Raw genomic sequence first — 23823 nt, forward strand, 5'->3', positions numbered from 1 at the left:
AGAGAGATCATTTAATCCTCTCCTTTTAGCAAGCTAAGGTTCAGACAGATGAAGGGCTTTGTCTAAGTTCACACAGCCAGTTGCTGGCAGAGTAGGTCTCAGACTCATCTCTTGTCTTTCAGTCCAATTTCTTTCCCTTAATTTTCTTCCCTGTGTGCCCCCACACACCCATAAATAAAATCCAACAGCCTACATAATGGAAAGACATTATTTTATAAAATCTTGCTAGATTTCTGTAAGTAGGGCTTCCAGTTTTAGCAAACAAAAATGCAGGAGTTTGTTAAAATTTGCATTTCAGATAAACAGTAAATAATGTTTAAGTATGTCTCAAATATTTCATGGGGCATACTTATGCCAAAAAAAAATTATCCCTTGTTTATGTGAAATGTGAATGTAACTGAGCATCTGTGTTTTTAGTATGAGTATCCCATGTAATATTTGGGGACACGTTTATCCTAAAACAGTATTTGTTGTTTGTCTGAAATGCAAATTTAACTGGTGTCCTGTATTTAATCTGGCAACCCTACCATAAAGGCTTTGAGGAAAGAACCTTTTGACTGATTTCTTCCAGGCATTTATCTTTCTGTGTTCCTCCAAGGAAGAGCCCAAACTAGTGAGTCATTCATCGGCTCCGTAATAAAAAACGGAATCTCCAGATTTGCCTTCCCATCTGCAGGCTATCTCGCCTGTCAATGCTATCTTTCTAAACAGCCAACTTACCCAGGAATCAAGCTGCAGATCTCAACTGTCCCTCCCAACCTTTATAATCAATTTGAGTTGGGCAAGATGCCAGCTTCAAAAAATGCACAGAACCAACTCTTGTAACTATGGAGATAAGAGGGGAGGAAAAACCCAAGGAAGCAAACAAGCTTTCCTCTTCTTTACAGAAGCTCTTCTAAATGGAACAGGCAGCAATTGGTACAAACATGCCAGCCATTTCCTGGACATGTATACATATTACAGAGAACAAGGAAAAAGTTAACTGGATTTTACAGTTTATGATTTTCTTGCCATCATAATTATTATTTTGTGGTATACCAAAGGGTGGGGGTGGTGAAAGTGGTCTATCCAGAGTGCAGGCAAAAAGAAGGTGTGGGCAATAAGGGGTTCACCGCCTGTAGGGAATTTGAAAACAATAATAAAACTGACTAAAAGTTGCTCTGCTTTTTATTACCCCAATGTTCTGGCAATTCTAAACAGTGTCATTGATAAAATACTCCTCCCACTGCACTCCTCCCCTAACCCTCGGCCCCAGACTGTTCTCATTTTAAGCAATGCCATCAACCATTTTTTTAAAACCTACTTTATGGAGCTTTTCTTTTCAGTTGTTTTGGGGATGGTTTGGAGGAGGTGGAAGGGGGCAGGGAAGAGGAGCTAAATGGGACTGGGATGCTTAAGCGATCAAAACAACAAGAGTTGAGGGTTTCAATGAATAGAGTACCCTCTCATACACGACTATGTCTTGAGACTTCCAAGGAAGGAAAGGCAATATTATAGTGAAAGGAACACCACTGGATTAGGAGTCAGAAGACTCGGGTTCAAGATGTGGCTTCATATGTTTGCAGGTGTGTGACTGAGGACAAAAGTTGTCCTCTCTGAGCCTCCATTTCCTCCCCTGTCAAATACTCTAACCACTCCCCTACCTGTCTAATTCACCTGGTTGACTTGTGCAGCTAAGAGATGAAACATAAGAAAGCATTTTTTTTAAAACTGGAAATGCTTTACCGATGTAAATTACTATATTCATTTCAGTAAAGATCAAAATAACAGCAGCTTCAACAAGATAGATGATCTGGTCAGGTGAAAGACCAAGCCTATAGGCAGCTGATAGAGGTAGGACGACCTTACTCTCCAAGGTCATCTAAGGACCCAGATTCCTTCTCTCTTGTTGCCCCATCATCCCATATGGTGTCTTCCTTAACTTCAAGAATGAAATTCAACTGTCACTTACCGCATCCTCATTCTTAGCCATAAGATAGTAAAAGAGTAAGTGTAGAATAAGCAGTTTCCTTTAAGAACATGACCCAGACATTACATACACCACTCTGCTCACTTCTTATTGCTTAAAACTCAGACACATGACCTCACATTGCTGCCATGGAGACTGGGAAATGTAGTCTCTAGCTTGACAGCCATGTGTCCATCTAAAACCTGAAAATACTATTACCAAAAGTTGATAATGGATATGGTGTGGTAACACAAGGTTCTGCAACAGTTAGTCATCATTTTTCAAGCTAGTGGATAAAATAGTTTATTTGTGTGTTTGTTGTTTTATTACTCTAGAGAATGAGGCAAGATGAAAATTCCCATATTTTCAAGGTAGCTGATGAATGTTGGACACATATCAAGGTATGCCATCCTGATTTAAATGGGGAATAGACTTCCAGAGCAGTGTATTTCAGGGTACTTTCACCTAGGGCCTGTGTGTAACTGTTCCCAGAAGTCTTTGTCAGTGTGGGTTTAGATACATCTTGTAAACCCAACCTTGTGCCTCCTGGAACCCAGGCCCAAATTCCAGGAGAAACATGGAATTTAGACCACCTTGCCATTGTACTGACTTTCTATCCAGTCTCTCAGTTAGCTCTTAACTGAGAAAGTGGTACATCATCTGGTTAGTGCCTTATCATCCTCAAGGCCTTATGTCACTGCCTCCATAATTAAACACAGACCATTAGCTATAACCCACTGCACCCACATCAATTATGCCAGTTTGGATAACAGCCACAGAAACCCATCTTTCCTGTCTTCTACCTCTCTGTAAGTGATGCTGGTTGTATCACACAAGTATAGTTAGAAACTGCCTTAGCTTTTATAAGACATAAAATTAGCAAGGTTGCTATGCCATGATGGAACAGAAGCTTTATTCTTCCATACACTGATTAAAAGGTAATTTAACCTCTTCCAAAGGTGGTCTAGCCAATCCCCAGCAATACTGACATTGTGTTAATGAGAAATTGCTCTCCAGAGTGATAAATTAGCCCTCTGAGATTAGTATGCAAACCCATCTTCACTGGATGGCCCAGCCTTAAAAGGCGAACTTAGTGGTTTCATCACCTTCTGCCCCCCTCAATTAAATCTGTGTGAACTGATGCACCATATCTGAAATCCTGAATCTGTTCAGATTAAAATGCACACTTGTAACTTCCTAACTAATGCTAACTGTCCTGGCTTGCTGTTTTCTTGCATGTACTAGGCTGAGTTGATTGTAGCTCAGTAGCAATGGGGCTGCTTAATCCACCTCATTTCTTGGAAATGAGAAATTAAATTTACCACGAGAAAGGAGAGAACAAAGACAAGGAGTCAAAGAATGTGGGAGGAGTCTTAGCATTCACTTAATCCAATACTTTCATTTTACATATGAGGACACTGAAGCCCAGGGAGATGAAAAACCTTGGCAAAGGATATAGAAAGCTTAAGCAGCAGAGATGAACTCGAATTCATTCTCTAGCAAAATTAGATCACTGTGTTTTATCCTCTTCCACCCATCCTACCAAACTGACTAGTAACTACACACCAGTTGTCACATCTCTAGAGATATTCATTCTACCCCCATTGGTTTTCTTCCTAGGTAAAGAGAGCAAGATTGAGAATATAAATTTGACTTCCTCTAGTACAGCAGACAGAAACCTCAATCCACAAACTTGGGTGAGCATGTCTTTTTATTTGTATTTTTATATTTAGAAACAAGATCTCACTCTGTCATCCAAGCTGTAGCCTCAACTTCTGGGCTTAAGTGATCCTCCTGCCTCAGTCTCCTGAGTATGTGGGATTACAGACATGTACCATCATGCCCAACAAATTTTTAAGTGGTTTGAAGAAACGGGGTTTGCCTGTGTCACCTAGGCTAGTCTCGAACTCCTGGCCTCAAGTGATCCTCCCTCCTAAACCTCCCAAAGTGCTGGGATTGCAGGCATGAACCACTGCCATCACTACATGTCTTTGTTTCAATAAAGCAACCAGCTCCTTCCTGCTAAACTGATAGACAGTTCAACTCCAGACATGCTTAGGCTCTTTCCCTCACTCTTTGCCATGTGTCAAGGTTCTATGTCTCTGGCAATGCTAAGGCATTAGGGTGATTCTTTTTATCTCAGGCAAATCCAGAGGTATCACTGAAATAGAACAGAGTCAACTTGCAGGGTCCCTTCAACCCCTCAGACACTGCAGGATCTTGCTTGTGCAGAAGACTGAGGAAGCCTTTTCTGGCTAGGGGTCTAAACCTTGATCCAGTCACTCTACCTCAGCTCGGTTGTTTGAAAACCACCTCTTCTCCTGGAACTGTCAAGACGCAGAATATAGATACCGGTGGCTCTCCAGAGAGACTCATTTCTCCTGTCCCCAGCTGGAAGAATTTCGCTTTAGTCTTAGGGAAATCCTTTTTGTTTTCCTCAAATGTCTCCTTTCTCTTGCTTCACATTCTCTGGGACACCATTACATTACCTAGAGAAGCTGAGTCTTTTGGAAACAAAAGCCAGGAAAGGAAATCTTTTGTAGGTAACTTCTACTCTTTGTCTAACCCCAAATCTTTGTTATGACAAGACATCAAGATGGGGAAAGAAAAGGAAAAATGCAAGGGTGGGAAATAGAAATTGTCTCTCAAAAAATAACACTGCACAAGGTGATTTAAAGTTCCATGAAAGGGGGAATAACCCAAATTCCAATTGAGTTTTTCTAGAGAAAGAATGCTGGGGGAAAATTGTCCCAGCTCTATCTTGAAAGGAGCACGAAAACCATGGATTAATGTATTTGCAGTGAGAGAGGCCACTAAGCAAACTCAAAATGCAGCGGTGGTTGCACTAGCTCTTTTGTGTTCCTCACTATTTGATTGTTCCTTAACTCCTTGCTGCCTGGCTACAGATATCACCGTTTTCCAAAAATTAACTCTGCAGAAGTGCTCCACTAATCTATTTGTCCAATCCAGCAACCAACTCTTTGTCTTCATCCCTTTGGCCTTGTTCTTCTCCCAGAAACTATGAAGAATGGTTGATGACGCTGGATCTTACTGGTTCTTCCTCTATCTTTCTGATCATGCCCTCTTCTATTCCTTTATTAACTTTTCTTTGATTATTTCCTCTAATCAAGGGCACTCTCTAGAGAGCTGATCTTGGCCACCTTCTTTTCTATCACTTTACTGTTTGTCTCCTAGATTTAATCCACTGCTACAACTTTTATTGTCTTCAGATTTCATCTCTCGCCCCACTCAGTTTCTTGAATTATAGACCCAGAATCCTAACTGCCTTCTGGTGTTTCCTGCCACCAGTATGTGATGTGCCACCAGTATCTGAAATTTGCCATGTTCAAAGCCAGCACATATTTCTTCCTTAAACTAGTTCCTCTTTCTAATTTCCTTGCTCCATTCTTCCAAATTTTGGATTCATCTTTGACTTCTCGTCTTCATTGTCGTTACATCCAATATTGCAAGTCCCCACAATTCAAATATTTTTGGCTTCCAAATAGAATAATACAAATATGATATGAGAAGCACAGAATAAAATGGAACTATACCCTTTCTCCTGCATGCCATCTTTCCATTAAGACCATATAACATTATCTTAACTATATCTACCATTTTGGCCTTTTTCCTTCCATAATTTCTTCTACAAATTATACATAATTACATAAAAAGGATCATCTTGTTTTGGGACTTGTTTATCACTTAATATATCGAGAACATTTTCCTATGACATTAAGTGTTCTTTTTTACAGTAATTTTCAACTTTTAAGTGTGTCTCAGAATTATCCAAAGGTACTTGTTAAAAATGTATCTCCCTGGACCCTTCCCCAGAGACTCTGATTTAGAGAGGGCCTAAGAACATGTATGTTTAACCAGCACCCTAAAAGATTCTAATGTATGAACTTTTCAGATCCCTGTTTGAGAACCACTATTGGAACAGCACAATTTTTAAGGATTGCCTTGTTTTACCATTATTTAGTTGCCAATCTCCATTGACATACATTTAGGCTGCTTTCCAATTGCTTAATGTTATTTTTAGTTCTGTGCTGAATTTATTTCTAAACTCTCTCTTTACCAGTCCTCATACAATTTTTCTTTAGGTCAAACTCCTAGAAGTAGAAGTTCTGAGCCTAAAGGAAATGCAAAATTCTAAGACATAGATAGTAATATATTATATACTTTATACTATATATTATATAGTATATACTATTATGTTATTCATTACATAATTGCATTTAATTATATAATAAATAACCTAATAATAATTTATATATGCTGAAGTGAAGTTTTATTTGGACTCTTACACAAGATTTATATTTATCTATATTAAGTTCATTTGATTATATTCTACTCATTGCTTCAAGGGTAGTAATATTTTTGTATCCCCACTTCCCATTAAAAGTACTTGCTATTTTCTAATCTCCTGCATATCTGATATGTGGCTCCTATGCATGCATCTAAATCAAGAATAAGAAATCGTGAACAGGAAAGACAGAGAAACATCTCTCTGCTCCTCCAGAATCCCATATTTCTTTTTTTTAACTTTTAAATTTTTTATTTTAAAGATGTGGGGTACAATTCAGGGTTAGGTATACACATGTTCATTATGCAGGTATTCTTGTTTATGAGGTGTGCCCCCCTCCGCTGGCAGATTCCCACTACTGCCAATTCCTTTCTTATAGTATTGTGATAATTTTTCAACGTCCGCTTATGAGCGATAACATATGGTACTCTGTCCTTTGTTTCCATGATAGATCACTGAGTATGATCGACTCTAAGTTCACCCAAGTTGCTATGATGTTCATAAGTTCATCCTTATTTATGGCTGCGTAATATTCCATTGTGTATATGTGCCACATTTTTTTATCCAGTCCAGCTTCGATGGGCAGCATGGTTGGTTCCATGTTTTTGTTATTGTGAATAGAGCTGTAACAAACATATGTGTGTAGGTATTTTTTTTATTGTAGAATGATTTTAGTTCCTCTGAGTATATTCCAGTAGGGGGATTGTTGGGTCATATGGTCAATCTCTAGTTCTTTCAGAAATCGCCACACTTTCTTCCAAAGAGGTTGCACTAGCTTGCATTTCTACCAGCAGTGTAGAAGCATTCCTTCTTCTCAGCATCCTCGCCAGCATCTGTTGTTGTTTGTTTTATTAATAATGGCCATTCTTACTGGGGTTAGGTGATATCTCAGTGTGGCTTTGATTTGCATTTATCTGATGATTGGTGAGGTTGAGCACTTTTTTATGTGTTTGTTGGCTGCCTGTATATCTTCTTTTGAGAAGCGTCTATTCGTGTCTTTTGCCCACTTTTTAATGGGGCTGTTTGTTTGTTTGTTTGTCTGTTTTCTTTCAGTGCATCTGAGTTCCTTGTAGATCCTAGATGTTAGGCTTTGGTCAGATATACAGTTGGCAATTTTTTTTTCCCATTCTGTCTGGCTGTCTCCCCACTCTCTTGATGGTTTCTTTTGCTTTGCAGAAGCCTGTCAGTTTGATGAGGTCTCACTTTTCTATCTTATCTCTTATGGCATGGGCACTTAGGGTTTTGATCAGGAATGGGTTGCCAGTTCCAATTTCCATAAGGGTGTCTCTTGCATTTTCTAAGATTCATATAGTTTGAGGTTTTACTTTTAGGTCTTTGATCCATTTAGAGTTAATTTGTGTGTAAGGTGATAGGCAGGGGACCTGTTTCAATCTTTTGCATGTGATCAGCCAGTTCAGAAACCCATATTTCTTGGCACTTTTTCTCATTGATCAAACATTAATATCTTAATTTTAACAGTGACCAGCTTATGGTTCTCCATCTCCTTTTATCTTTGAGGTTGTAGGAATGAACTTACCACACTTGCTGACATTCATATCCAGTGCTGCCTACCTTATGACTCCAGTCTGCCAATCAAAGGAGCAGAATATGTATATGGATTTTCCATATTCACATTAGTGCTGTTTAACACAGATTCATAGCACTGCAGTGGCATATGAGGTAAAACATGCATTCAGTTCATGTGTCTGAGGATGGAAGAGGCCTTTGTCCATTTTCTTTGAGCTTGCTCTGCTGGACTTAGCTAGGTGGCTTCATTCCAAGCTATGGTGACTGTGGTGAAGTGGCTCTGCTCGACATGCCTCTGATTTTCCTCTTGTGATCAGCAGGCTAGCCAGCATAGGTTCTGAAGGAGAAGTATAGTGCGCCCCTTTTTATTTATTATTATTATTTTTAGAGATAGGGTGTCACTCTGTTGCCCAGGCTGAAGTGCAGTGGCACGATCAAAGTTTGCTGCAGCCTCAGTATCCTGTGCTCAAACAATCTTCCCACCTCAGTCTCCCAAGAAGATGAGACTACAGGCATGCACAACCATAGCTGGCTAATTTATTTTTATTTTTGTAGAAACGGGGTCTCATTATGTTGTCCAAGCTGGTCTTGAACTCCAGGCTGATCACTTGGGTTCAAGTGATCCTCCTTCCTAGGCCTCCCAAAACAACAGGATTACAGATGTGAGTCACCACACCCAATGGCAGGCTTCTTAAGACCTAGGCTTATAATGGACACATGGACACTTCTGCCTCATTCTATTGGACAACACACATCAAATGGCCAAACCCAAAGTCAAGAGTAGTGGAAATATATCCTACTTCTTTGATGAGATATATGCACATGCCAAAGGGCATGAATACGTGGAGAGGTGAATAAAGTGTTTCCCACGCTAAGTAAGTCTCATCTTATTATGTTTGGTAAACCCAGACTCATGCAAAGCATTTAGCTCTTTCTTTTCTAGGTTCTGAAAAACAATTGTCTTATTCTAGAATCTGACAAGATTTGATTATTCTCTCAGTCCTAAATTTATCAATCTACTTTCTTCACTCTTTTGAAAGGCAAAAATATCAATTCTGCATTTTCAAACTTCAGATCATGGTCAATAGGTCAATGATTTAGTTTGCAAATTCTCTCAGTTCTCTAAGATTCCATTTTATTGGCTTCAAAGAGTCTATCTTTCAAGTTTTTCCTTGTTTTATCAATGTTGCCTTTACCTTATTCATTACCAGAATGACTGTACTTGACAAAAAGGCAGTGAAATATGCAACAGATATTTACTTCTTGTAATATTCCTCCTCCTCCTCCTCCTCCTCTCTTTTAGAGACAGCATCTCACTCTGCCATTAAGTCTAGAGTGTAGTAGCATGATCATAGTTCACTGTAGCCTCAAACTCCTGGACTCAAGTGATCCTCCTGCTTCAGCCTCCCAAAATGCTGGAATTACAGGAGTGAGCCACTGCACTCAACCAACATTCTTTATAGTAGGAATTGCTCACCTGCCCTACAATGAACTTACAGACATCTCAGGAAAAGGCAAAAGGACACGTTCTGGCAGAAACAGAACCTTTGGTATCTGCCTAATTAGCAAATAAACATCATTATTTTCCAGTAGCTAATATTTTACACAAGGCTATATGTGGCAAATGATGCAAATTTTTAAATTTGGAATTCAAAATTAAGACAAAGTCAACTTCAGGTTCAATGGTGATCTCAAGCTGATATTCTATAGCTATTGGTTATCTACCTTATTATACAATATTTTGAAATAGTCTTCCACAATCTTTTAAAACCAAGCCATTTTAGTCAAGTTCATATTATTATTGTGGGTGTAGAAAAAATATTGAAATCTTAAAAGCTGTATGTGCCATTCCTTGGTCAGGTGGATTCCATTTCATATTGGAAAATGGCATTAATAAACAAAAACAAGTCTTATTCACTGGTCTTCTTGGGAAGATGCTTCCATCTTTTATCTGTACATAGTTTTCAGGAAGGCGAAGAATGGTTGAGTTAGCATGACCTGGGCAGCTAAGGGATCAAAAAGGACTCAAGATATGAACTATAATCACTAACTCTTATACCTCTATAGACCACTGGCAAATTTTCATCACAGCTTACCTGGTCTTTGTGTAAATTAGGAAGAGCAGCCCTTTGGAGCATCTGTTCTGCCTCAGGAGAAAGGGATTGTATTTCAGTTCTTGCAGACTTCCCCCACCAGGTGCCCTTATGAGGGGCTCAGCCTACACAACCCTGAAAAAAGGGTAAAATTATTTGTGGCCCTTCTGGGAGAGGAGAAAGAGAGCAGGGAGAAGAAACAAGGCAGGTGCAGAGAGCTCATGGCAAAGGGGAGAGGCTGGGAGGTGAGAAAGCAGAGGAGGGATGTAAATTGTCTGGTAGTGCTGATGATGATCGCAATACTGATCATCTCAAATATTGACTGAACTTTCACAAAGTGTCCAGCACTCTGCTCGATGTTTCACATGTATGGACACATTTATTCTCCTAAAACTCTGAAAGATAAGTGCTATTATTATCCCCACTTTGCAGATGGAGAAACTAAAGCACAGATAAGTGCTATTATTATCCCCACTTTGCAGATGGAGAAACTGAAGCACAGAGAGGTTAAGAGACATGCCCAATGTCACAAGCTATTAGGCGGCATAATCAGGATTTGAACAGGGCCTGCTGATACTCCCTCTTTAAGCATGCAAAGTGCTCACTGTAGAGCACATAATGTGCCACATTGACACTACATTTCGGTCATTATCATTGACGTGTTTATCCGTGTGTATGCGTTATGTGTGCGCATGCATGGGGAAGTAAAAATGCCATTGCTATTTCCTTTACTGTGTGCACATAAATGAGATGGCCCCAGGAGCCTCTCTTTATACTTATTTGAAAACAGTGTTTTAATGAAATGGACACTTGGGTAGTGCTCATACTTAGAGTGGCCAACTGGTCCCAGTTTGCCTGGTACTTCAGCAGTTTTAGCACAAAAAGTCCAGGGAAACTACTCATTCCTGGACAAGCAAAACAATTGATCACATCACTCATACTAGCATCGAGAACTGAATGTACGTTTTCTTATTTCTTCCCACTGAATACACAAGGGGGCATTGTAGCCATTCAGTCATGTGTTCCTCAAACACTTATTGAGCGCCTAGTCAGAGGTGTGACCGCTGCCAAGAACCTAGCACTAAGGTTGAGGTAGGGTGACAGGAAAGTGAGGAACTTTCTATGAGCCCTCATGAGACAGAATAAGATAGGTATTCAAATGAACAAACTCAGGACCCATCCTATGTGTCAAGCACTGTAATGAGCACCCTTATGTCTTGCCTCATTTATTCTTAATGAACACCCTATGCCATAGTTAGTTACTAATCTTACCATCCTCATTTGAAAGAAATGGAGACAGAGATTAAGTATCTTACCCAACACCATGCAGCTGGCAAGGGTTACAAGGCAAGATTTGAACCCAAGCAGGCCCTCATTGCTCCAGAATCCATGCCTTTAATGCTATGCAATGTTGTGGGGGACAAAAAAAGACCTAAACTTCATCAAGGATCTAAGTCCCATCTGCCTGGTCTCAGTGTCTTTTTCTAGCCCTGCTTAGGATTCGTTTCTAGTCCAGTGGTGTTCAACCCTGGGTGTACATTAAAATCACCTGGAGAGGTTAAAAAATAATACTGATGTCTTAGGGCCCCAACTGTAGAGATTTTTATTTGATTGAGCTGTTTTGGCCTGGGCATCAGGATTATTTAAAGTTTCCTGAGAGGATCTAATGTGTAGCTAGGGCTGAGAAACTAGACTCTCCCCATTAACAAGCTGGGTTACCCAGAGTCTTCCACTTAGGCACTTCCCAAGAAGACTGGATTAAAATGCAGATTCTGATTTGGTAGGTTTGGGGTGAGAAGGACCAGAGAGGTAGTGCTTCTAACAAGCTTCTGGACGATGCCAATACACTGGTTCATAGACCACGCTTCAAGTGGCAAGAATTTTGAGCCAAAATGTGGTCCTTAGACCAGAAGCCTCACCATCCCCTGCGTGTTAGAAATGCCTATTTTCAGGCCACTTCAGGACCTGCATTTTTTTTTTTTTTTGAGTTGGAATCTCACTCTGTTGCCCAGACTGGAGTGCAGTGGCCGCTCCCGGCCACCGCAGCCTCAACCTGCTGGGCTCCCGCGATCCTTCCACCTCAGCCTTCCAAGTAGCCGGAATTGCAGGCATGCGCTACCATGCTTAGCTGATTTTTTTTTTATTTATTGTAGAGATGAGGTCTTGCTGCCCAGGCGGGTCTCGAACCCGCGGGCTCAGGCAATCCACTCACCTCAGCCTCCCAAAGGCGCGGGATTACAGGCTGAGCCACCGAGCCCGGCAGGACCTGCATTTTAATGGATACTTCAGTTTGAGAAATGCTGCTCAAATCCTGAGCTCCCTTAGGCCAGGAGTGGTGGCTCACACCTGTAATTTCAGAATTCGGGAGACTAGCAAAAGGGGTGCCTCAGCCCAGGAGTTTGACACCAGCCTGGGCAACATAGTGGGACCTCGTCTCTACAAAAAATAAAAAAAAATTAGCTGGGTGTGATGGCACATACCTGTAGCCCCAGCTACTGGGGAGGCTGAGGAGGGTGGATCCCTTTAGCCCAGGAGTTGGAGGCTGTGGTGAGCTGTTATCATGCCACTGCACTCCAGCCTTAGGCAACAGAGTGAGAACCCAACTAAAAAAAAAATCCTGAGTTCCCCCACAGGTGCTGGGAATGAGCTGCAAATGTGCTAAGGTATTGCCTCCTCTTGGCACTTAGGAACTTGGACTGTGACCCCCAGGGTCCAGCTGTAAGCAGCTTCATTGATCCTATGTGTATACAAATATTGTAAGTCTCAGTGCTGATTTTCATAGAGAAAAGAATGGGCGGTCCTTCTGTAATAGTCCTGCCCCTTTCCGCATTCCCCCAGCAAGCCTCTGCTCAGACTGTTCCTCCTACCTGGGTGGCCTTTGACCAGCCTCATCCATTTCCTGACGGTCCAGCTAATGTCCTAATTCTTCCTCCATGGAACCATTCCCATTTTCACATGGCTACTTCAACCCAATGAACATTTTAAATATAGCAACCGCATAATAGCACCTCCTGTGTGCTAGGCACTGTTCAAATCCCTAAACAGTATTAATCCATTTGTTCCCCCACTTTGTAAATCAGGAAAACTAAAGCAGAGCAGTGGGTTAAGTTATTTAAGGTCACACAGCTAATAAGTGGCAGTGTCAAAATTCAGGCAAACTCAAGTAATCTAACTTCAGAATCATTACACCAACTCCTTACTTAGAGAAGAATTTGCAAATTTCACAGATTGTGGGTAGTGAAAGAAGATTAGTATTAGTTTATTAGGGCTGCCATAAGAAAGCACCACAAACTGGGTGGCTCAAAACATCAGAAATCTATTGTCTCACAGTTCTGGAGGCCGAAAGTCTGAAATCAAGGTGTTGGCAGACTCAGGCTCCCTCTGAAAGCTCTAGGAAAGAATCCCTCTTTGCTTTCTTGGTTTCTGATGGCTGCCAGCAATCCTTGGAGTTCCTTGGCTTGTAGAAATGTCATCTCAATCACTGTTTCAGTCATCACATGACCTTCTTCTCCAAGTGTCTCCATTTCTTTTCTTCTCCTTATAGAGATACGAGTCATTGGATTAAGGCTTACCCTAATCCAATATGACTTTAGCTCAACTAATTACATCTGCAAAGACCCAACTTCCGAATAAGGTCACATTTCAAGGTCTCAGGTGGACGTGAATTTTGGGGGTAGTCGGACACTATTCAACTCAGTACAGAAGAGCTCAGAGATTGTTTCAGGGAAGAAAGTGTCTCTTTAAAATGTACAACTACTCACTGTTTCAAAATGTTGCTGAGGCCTTAGGACATTGACTGACACTCTCCAGATTCAGCTGAGGAGCAACCTCAGGGGGGTGGCTCTAAGTTTTGATCAAAAGATGACCATTTCTTCAGTGCCAAAATGACATCATTTTCCACTTCTGCCCAGTGTTCAACATTCAATAGTGTTTGCAGTTTCTCCTCAGAACAAATCAATCAGATTGAGTTTATGTGTATAATACATATGATCAACCATTTTTGAAGGTTTTGCTGGCACCAAATACAAAGATGAAATACTGTTTGGAGTGGTCATGGAGCATCTAGGCCAGTGTCTAGTGGTGAAGTGGCTTAGGATCAGCAGGAGCAGCCTATGGTATACCATAGTATGATGGAGATCTTTTGGGAGAAATACTTGGCTGTCAGAGCTTCTCCATGAAAGACCCAAACCCTGTGTTTGATAAGCTAAGAAAGAATCTTGTCATCACCGCTCCAGTGTCAACGCACGGATAATATTGCAAGCCAAGACCAATAGAAGTAATATGCAGAGGAAAGCCACAACTCCAGGAAAAGAAGTGAAAAAGGCAATATTCCCATGTTGCTTACCTCACAGCAGAAATGCTGAATGAACTCCAAGAAAGGCAGATAGGTCCTGCCAATGCATGCCAGATGACTTGTGGGTTTTGAATGAGTCAGTATAAGAACAGTGAGGTGCTAAAATAAAAGTAGAAGCTACTGATACTGATAAAACAATTGGAACAGTAGGGAATGTGAGTGATAAAAAGATGATTGAAGTGGGGGAAAATGACCTCAAGGATTCTCTGTCAACCTTAAGAGATGACACTGCTGTAAAAGTTATTTCTGAGGATGAGGGGCAGTGTTACTGACTACAACCTGGAGATATTTCTGTTGCAGGACCTCCAAGATAAATTGGTATTCAGACTGTTCTACAGTAAGCCATCCTCTCCTCCTGACTTGTTTCTGCCATGCTTGGAAAAAGGAAGATGAAGGGACTGATGTCTCAGATCGCCAAAGAATCATTTCAGTTCCAGTAGTTAGAGATCTATATGCAATGGTAGAAAATCTCAGACTTCTTGATTCCTGCAGCTTGGTGGAATTCTTGGATTTGGTTCACAGTTCTGAAAGCCTAGAAACTATCTCAAGCCCAGGAGAACAATCAAAAATAGCCTTTTGGAACAGAGACTAGAAACAGAAAGCATGAAGAACTGGCAAAATCTCTTGAAGCAATGCAGCATATGTGAGAAAAGACTGTGAGACCGGAATATTATTCATGGAAGAACAGGCCACCTTGTCATTTGTTTACACTGTGCCAGAAGAGTAAAGAAGTCTGGGGCTTCGTGCATGAAGATTCAGCTAGTTATTAAGGTTTTTATGGCATAGCTGAATTGGCGAGTTGCAGAGAAATTATAGCCAGGGCCAGGTCAGGGATAAAACTGTCAGTATTGAACATCTCCACTCGATGTAGCCCACTGCATCTGTTCATTTGTTCATACAAACATCTGTATACCCACGTATTTTTCCCTTTTTTTTTTTTTTTTTTTTTTTGAGTTGGAGTCTCACTCTGTCGCCCAGACTGGAGTGCAGTGGCCGCTCCCGGCCACCGCAGCCTCCACCTGGTGGGCTCCGGCGATCCTTCCGCCTCAGCCTTCCGAGTAGCCGGAATTACAGGCGCGTGCTACCACGCCCGGCTGATTTTTTGATTTATTGTAGAGATGACGTCTCGCTGCCCAGGCGGGTCTCGAACCCGCGGGCTCAGGCAATCCACTCACCTCAGCCTCCCAAAGGCGCGGGATTACAGGCTGAGCCACCGAGCCCGGCTTTATTTTTCCCTTTTAAATACATATAAATTTAAGAGCAATTCTTTAGAAGTAGACCAACCTGAGAACTCTGTTTACATGAAAAGTTACTTTAATCACTACATTCTTCTTCCCAAAAAAAAAAGGATCCTAAGAGGAAACAACTTCAAAGACAAACGGAAGAAAAATACATTCATTCACCAAATTATCTGAAGAATAGCCTTTTTTCCTATTTAATTTTATAATTTTATTCTCCATCTTTCTTTTCTATTCTTTCAGAGAATATTTTTGAGCATGAAAACCCAAGGTGGCTATGAAAAAAACACTAAAGGTAACAATTTTAAAAACATGAATTGTAGACCACTTTACCTTACAGTCAAACTGTATGATTCTGAGAAAGCAAAAGTAAAAGCAAGAATCTTGAAAACAAGGCATTTGTTTCATGCATGCCTAGAACATTGGTTATCAAACTTTTTTTCTCTTTGCAGCAACTTGGATGGATTTAGAGTCTATAATACTCAGTTATTTATCACAGAAACAAAGAACTGAGTACCACATGTTTTCACTCTAAGAGAACCTTGAGCATTTACCATAATACTATAAGAAAGGGATTGGTAGTAGCTGGAAACTGCCAAGGGAGAGGGGGCACATAACATCAATGAAGGTACCTGCTCTCAAATCAGGCGAAGTGGGGACTAATGGGAGGCCCAAACTTTACCTGTAAGAAAACAACTTGTATAACTAATCCTGAATTGTACTCCACATCTTTAAAAGAAAAAAAAAGAAAAAAAAACTTTTTTGCTGACATAACCCTAAAGAATCTTGAAACACTGGACATTTCTTTACATATTTTGGAAATTGAGATGTAATTAACAAAAAACAAAATGCACAGATCTTAAAATCTCCTTTCCTATGCATTGTAGACATCTTACTATCCACCACCCAAAACAAGATGTAGAACATTTCCAAAATATTCCATCATGCCCCTTCCCAGTGAGCCACCCAAACATTTCCTGACTCTTACTCTAGATTAGTTTTCCTTTTCATGTCTTTAATTTGACACCTAAGTTTTAGAAATACATTTAATTACTTACAAAGAGAATAAATGATTAGCTAAAGTTTTCCACAGTTTCTTAGTGAGGAATGATTGAAAGTGAATATTGGAACTACCTTGTGTATTGTTTGTAATTTGCTATGTACAGAATTTTGCTTAAAGGTGTCTAGTTCTCACCATTTGGGCCCAGATATTCATTTATTCTTTTTTGTGCTCTTTATTTATTAGGTTCTGAATAAAATAACGTCAGCAGGGTGGTAACAACATCTGCAACCATAAGTTTGGTGCTCAGAGTAAGTCAATCAGGTCAACAGAGGTTTTCTAGAAAGCTGTCAAGGAGAGAGGGTTAGAGAATTAGGTTCCCTACAGTTGCCCCTTCACTTTGTATTTGTCATAGACTACTTTTTTTTTTGAGTTGGAGACTCACTATGTCGCCCAGACTAGAGTACAGTGGCCGCTCAGCCTTGACCTACTGGGCTCCGGTGATGCTTCAGCCTCAGCCTTCCGAGTAGCTGGAACTACAAGCACATGCTACCATGCCCGGCTGATTTTTTGATTTACTGTAGAGATGAGATCTCGCCAAGTTGCCCAGGTGGGTCTCGAACCCGCGGGCTCAGGTAATCCACTCACCTCAACCTCCCAAATGCACGGGATTACAGACTGAGCCACCGAACCCGATTGTCATAGCCTACTTTTAACCATTGAAGAACTGTCTGTGAATGGGATGTTTTATTCCCAGCTAGAATGAGATATAATAATAAACGAACAGATATTAGAACCAGAAGACCTGGGTAGGAGACTCAATTCTGCCATTAATGTGTGATGAGGGACAGATCACTCAAACTTTATGAGCCTCTATAGATTCTGTCAAGTGGAACTGAAACCTACCTCAGTGGGATGTTGTGAGGAAAATATTAGGAAAGAAGAGTGAACATGCTTTTGTAAAATGTCAAGTTTTCTTCAAGGGGACTTTATTCTTTTAAACAGTGCTAATTTTTATACTTCTTTTAACCCTTACTAGATATTGCATGTAAGAGATCTCAACAAATGCGTGTGAACTGAAGGATATATTTGTTTATAATAAATAACAATAAGGAAGTGTAAATATTATTGTTTATGGAGTTTATTAACTACCAATTAAATTTTCAATACACATATATGTATATAGATTTCTCACTTCTGCTTAATATACATATAAGGTGCAAGAAACAAACCACATTCAGCTTAACAAAGTAGAGGTACACAGATTTCTATCCTTTATTAATTTGTAGATCTGTATGTAAAATTGTCACCACTCATTGTTTTGCCACCAGGAAAGTTAAGCAATGTCAAATAGTTAACCTCTTTTTGGAGCATCTACTTTTTTAATTTTAATTTTAATTTTAAATATGTGAGGTACTATTCAGGGTTAGGTATACAAATGGTCATTGTACAGGTAAAGTTTGGACCTCGCTTTGGTCCCCAACTCACTTCTTTGAGATCAGGTACCCTTATTGATGAAGTGTGCGTCTACTTTCTATCTGTAATTACATCTGCAGTTCTCCTGAAAACTGTTTCAAACATTTTTACACTTATATAAATTATAAAATTCGAACAAGAAACGTCATTCTATTAAAAGTATACCAGAGTTGATCTTATGAATCTGGACAATTAACTAGCACACTTGGAAAAAAAAATAAGGTTTTACTATTGGACAAGTATTCAGGTAGGGATTTGGGCAAGACAACAGGAGGTGCTGACCAAGATGGAGTAAGCCCTCTATAGTCTACCTCCCCCCACTCACCACAACTAAAAACTCAGAACTGAAAACAAAACAGCAACAAGCAACTGCCTGAAGACTGAAAAGTAAGTAGTAGCAGGTATATTGGAGAAGGAAGTCAAAATGTGATGACATCAATATGGTGGTTTTGTTTTTGCTTTTTCTCCTCTCCCAGTTTTGACTGCAAGGTGGCCCAAGTTGTTCTATATACCTGTTCTGAGTACCACATGATCCCACTCATTCATCTGGGAGCCCCTGTCTTGCCTAGGTCTTCAGTCCTCTCTACTAAGTGGAGGGAAAAGAGACCAAAGACCATATGTGAAAGATTTTTATGGACCAGGCCTGAAAATGGTACACTTCTATCTAAAGTCCATTGGTCAGGACTCATGACCACCCCTATCTGCAAGGGAGGGTGGAAAATATAGTCTAGCTATGTGCCCAAGAGGAAAGCAAAATATAGATACTAGTCAGCATGAAAATTTTGCCATGTAAGCGCTTTGGTAGGAAAAGGGTATCACAGGCAGATTTGTGAACATAGAGGAGGAAATTCTAAGTCGGAGTGGGGAGACAGAGACCAGAGAAGGCTTTCTGAAGGACAGGAAATGAATTTTGCAGGATTATTAGGAGAAAGAAAAGGGGAGTATGGGAGGAGACCATGGCATATGCAGAGATGCAGAGGTGGAAAATATGCTGATGTGTTTGGGAGAGCCTGAGTGGTTCCCGCTTCCCTGGACAAAGACTGCACTATGATTTGGATATGGTTTGTTTGGCCTCCCAAATTTCATGTTGTAATCTGATCCTCAATGTTGGAGGTGGAGTCTGATATGAGATGTTTGGGTCATGGATATGGATCCTTCATGAATGGCTTTGTGCCATTCTTGAAGAAGTGAGCATGTTCTCACTCTTAGTTCCAACAATAACTGATTGTTGAAAAGAACCTGACACCTCCTCCTTTTTCTGTCTTTCTTCTTCTTTAAGCACTTTAAGGTCCGGAGTTTGACACCGGTCTGGGCAACATAGTGAGATCCTGTTTCTAAAATAAATAAATAAACAAACAAACAAATAAATAAAAATTAACCATATCTCAAAAATCATCCACCATGACCAAGTAGGCTTCATCCCCAGGATGCAGAACTGGTTCAACATTCGCAAGACCATAAATGTCATTAAATACATCAACAGATGTACAAACAAGAACCACATGATTATCTCATTAGATGCAGAAAAAGCTCTTGATAACATCCAGCATCCCTTCTTGATAAAAACCCTAAAACACCTATGTATAGAAGGAACATACTTTAAAATAGTAAGCGCCATCTGTGACAAACCCACAGCTAACATATTGCTAAATGGTCAGAAACTAGAAACATTTCCCCTGAAAACTGAAACAAGACAAGGCTGCCCACCGTCACCCCTCTTGTTCAATATTGTGTTGGGCGTCTAGCACAGGCAATTAGACAAGAGAAGGAAATCAGGGGTATCCAAATAGGAAAAAAGGAAGTCAAGTTATCCCTCTTTGCTGAAGATATGATCCTATACCTTGAAAATTCAAGAGAATCTATCAAAAAACTGCTTGTACTGATAAAAGACTTTGGCAAAGTCTCAGGGTACAAAATAAATGTGCAAAGACAGTTTCATTGCTATACATCAACAGCAAGCAGGCAGAGACCCAAATAAAAAACACAATCCCATTCACAATAGCCACCAAAAAAATGAAGTACCTCGGCATCTTCCTAACCAGAGAAGTGAAAGACCTTTACAGTGAGAATTACAAAACACTGCTCAAAGAAATCCAAGAAGACACAAACAAATGGAAAAATATTCCATGCTCATGGATAGGAGGAATCAACATTGTTAAGATGTCCATCCTACCAAAGGAAATCTACAGATTCAATGCAATATCCATTAAGTTACCAATATCATTCTTCTCAGACCTGGATATGACAATACAGAAATTCTTATGGAACCATAAACGACCACGCAAAGCCAAAACAATCCTTTGCAAAAGAAACAAAGCTGGATGTATCACACTCCCAGACTTCAAACTTTACTATAATGCTAAAAACAGCCTGGTATTGGTACAACAACAGGCACATAGACCAATGGAACAGGATAGAGATTCCAGAAGTAAAGCCTCAATTCCTCAACCAACTCATCTTTGACAAAGCCTCCAACAACAACCAGTGGGGAGAGGAGAACCTATTCAGTAAATGGTGCTGGGAAAACTGGCTGACCACATGCAGAAATTTGAAACAGAACCCCTACCTATCACCATACACAAAAATTAACTCTAAATGGATCAGAGACCTAAAAGTAAAACCTCAAACTATAAGAATTTTTGAAAGCGCAGGGATACCTTTATGGAAATTGGAACTGGGAACCAATTCCTATTCGAAACACTAAAGTTCAATACTTTAAGAAATAAGATAGACAAGTGGGACCTCATCAAATTAACGAGCTACTGCAAAGCAAAAGAAACCATCAAGAGAGCAGGGAGGCAGCCCACAGAATGGGGAAAAATATTTGCCAACTGTATATCCGACAAAGGTCTAACATCTAGGATCTACAAGAAACTCAGCCGGGCTCGGTGGCTCAGCCTGTAATCCCGTGCCTTTGGGAGGCTGAGGTGAGTGGATTGCCTGAGCCTGCGGGTTCGAGACCCGCCTGGGCGGCGAGACCTCATCTCTACAATAAGTCAAAAAATCAGCCGGGCGTGGTAGCGCATGCCTGTAATTCTGGCTACTCAGAAGGCTGAGGCAGAAGGATCGCTGGAGCCCAGCAGGTCGAGGCTGCGGTGGCCGGGAGCGGCCACTGCACTCCAGTCTGGGCGACAGAGTGAGACTCCAACTCAAAAAGAAAACAAAAACAAAAACTCAAATGCGCCGAAAAGAAAAAAACAAACAGCCCCTTTGAAAAGTGGGCAAAAGACATGAATAGACACTTCTCAAAAGAAGATATATGGGCAGCAAACAGACACATGAAAAAGTGCTCAACCTCACTCATCATCAGAGAAATGCAAATCAAAACCACATTGAGATACCACCTAACCCCAAAGAATGGCCATCATTAATAAAACAAACAACAACAGATGCTGGCGAGAATGTGGAGGAAAAGGAACGCTTCTACACTACTGGTGGGAATGCAAACTAGTACAACCTCTTTGGAAGACAGTGTGGCAATTTCTGAAAGAACTAGAAATTGACCTTCCATATGACCCAGCTATTCCCCTATTGGAATATAACCGGAGGAACTCAAATCATTCCACAAAAAAGATACCTGCACACACATGTTTTTGCAGCTCTATTCATAATTGCAAAAACATGGAACCAACCATGTTGCCCATCGAAGCTGGACTGGGTTTTTAAAAATGTGGTACATATACACAATGGAATATTATGCAGCCATAAAGAAGGACAAACATATGGACTTCACAGCAACTTGGATGGATTTAGAGTCTATCATACTCAGTGATCTATCACAGAAACAAAGAACAGAGTACCACATGTTCTCACTCATAAGTGGACCTTGTACAATTATTATAATACTGTAAGAAAGGAATTGGCAGTAATAGGAAAGTGCCAGGGGATGGGGTGGGGGTGGAATTGGCAGGTGAGGGAAACTGCCAGGGGAGGGAGGGGCATATCTCATCAACAAGGGTACCTGAATGATCAATGTTTATATACCTAACCCTGAAATGTACCTCACATCTTTATAATCAAAATCAAAAAAAAAAAAAAAAAAAAGCTAGGCATGGTGGCATGCACCTGCAGTCCTAGCTACTTGGTAGACTCAAGCAAGAGGATTTTTTGAGCCTAGGAGTTCACGGTTACAGTGAGCTATAATCAGACCACTGTACTCAAGCCTGGGTGACAGAGTGAGACTCTATCTTTAAAAAAGAAAAGAAAAGAAAGAGACTAGTAGTTATGTGGAAGGTAGCTGGAGACAGGAATAAGAGTTAAGAGAGTTTTGCAATAGTCCAGGCAAAAAAACAATATGGCCTTGAAGCAAGTAATTGGGTGTGGTTATGGGATCAGATATGAAATTTGGGATATTCATGTGCCAAAATCTATAGAACTAATTGCATTTGCTAGATAAGATTATAAATGGAGTCAAGAAAAATTTTGTTTCATTCGTTTGTTGCTTCTTTTATTCAACAAATATTTTGTGAATAACGTCTTCTATGTGTGTTCCTCCAGGTGCTAGAGATACAACAATGAATACACAAGCAATGTTTCTGTCTTCAAATAGTTTGCATTCTAGTGGAAAATGTTGAAATGATACACATAAATACACATTTATAGTGTGATTAGGGTTGCTATTCTTTACGAAACAACATTTTGTATTTGAGATCCTTCTGGGACATCTGTGTGAAGGTAGTTTAATTGGATATTATTTATATTAGTTTGTTGCTTATGAGTGATGGCCTGGTCACTGATGTGAATTGGAAGTCAACAGCATATAGACAGCTGCAAGTGAAAAAAAAACGAATACAGAATAGTGCATACAGCAAAGGGAACTTAGGATATCAAACAGCCCAAAGATTGTTTCTCCAGTTTCAGGCATAGATGGATCCAGGGGTTTAAATGATAATATAGGAATTTTGTCTCTCTTGGACTCCTTTGGGCATGATAGCTTCAGGCAAACTCCAAATCCCCAATTTACATCTATTGGTTCAGCAATCCCATCAGAGAGTTGCGTTTATTCATTTATTTCCAATGATTCCAGTAGAATAATCACAGTGAATACTATCATTGGTCCATTGGGGGTTGCATACCCATTCCTGAACAAAGTCCTGTGATCTGGCATTGTAATATTTTGATTGGTCATGCCTGGGTCATGAATTCAAACCCATGGCCAAAGGTGAAACAATATTGGCTCTACAAAAACTCACAAGTATGAGAGAAATTCTGGTAGTAGATTCTGGGGGGAAAGATATGTTAAGCAGACAAAGACTAAATGTTCTCTACAGGTGGAAACTATGGCTTGGGATATTAATGAGGTCACCCTGGGAAGATACCTAAAATGAGAAGAACTCGAAGTTTATGTCAAAATCCTGGTGAGCTTAATACTTAAGAGTTGAATAGAAAAGGATGATCCTGAAAAATAGACAGAGAAGGAGTGGCCAGAGAGGTAGGAGCAGGTCTTGCAGCGAATTGTGTCCCAGAAACTCATTCAGTGAGTTTCAAAAAGGACTGAGTGTTCAACTATGCTAACAGTCACAGAGTAGTCAGTCAAAATGAGGAGAGGAGTTGTGTTCTGCCCATAAAATGTTGTGAGGGAAAGCTAGGCAATGTCTCTCATAGGATAGGAGGTGAGATTAAGAAGAAGCTGGTTGAAAGTACACTAGATTACCTGGGAGGAATATCTGGAAAGTTCACTAAATAAAATGTCTCAGCTCCTCAAACTGAGAGGCATAACCAGAGGATGAGGAAAGCCATGAGATGAATGCAGAGCATCTTTCTTGACCCTCAATTTTATGCTAAAGGTATGAGGATGTCACATTATTTCTGAAATAAAACATATTATGCTATGATGCAGGATGAAAAACACATAGGGTTTTTAAGCTAAAATGTTGAACTT

The 23823-nt window shown here is 40.3% G+C and overlaps 1 pseudogene; it reads left to right on the top strand.

The window, feature by feature from the left end:
* Nucleotides 1-13758: 13758 nt before the first annotated feature.
* LOC103261656 lies at nt 13759-15014 on the top strand (annotated as a pseudogene).
* The last annotated feature ends 8809 nt before the right edge of the window (nt 15015-23823 follow it).

The sequence above is a fragment of the Carlito syrichta genome, unplaced genomic scaffold, assembly GCF_000164805.1.
Source record: "Carlito syrichta isolate Samal-C Ts95f unplaced genomic scaffold, Tarsius_syrichta-2.0.1 Scaffold303966, whole genome shotgun sequence".
Classification (NCBI taxonomy): Eukaryota; Metazoa; Chordata; class Mammalia; order Primates; family Tarsiidae; genus Carlito; species Carlito syrichta.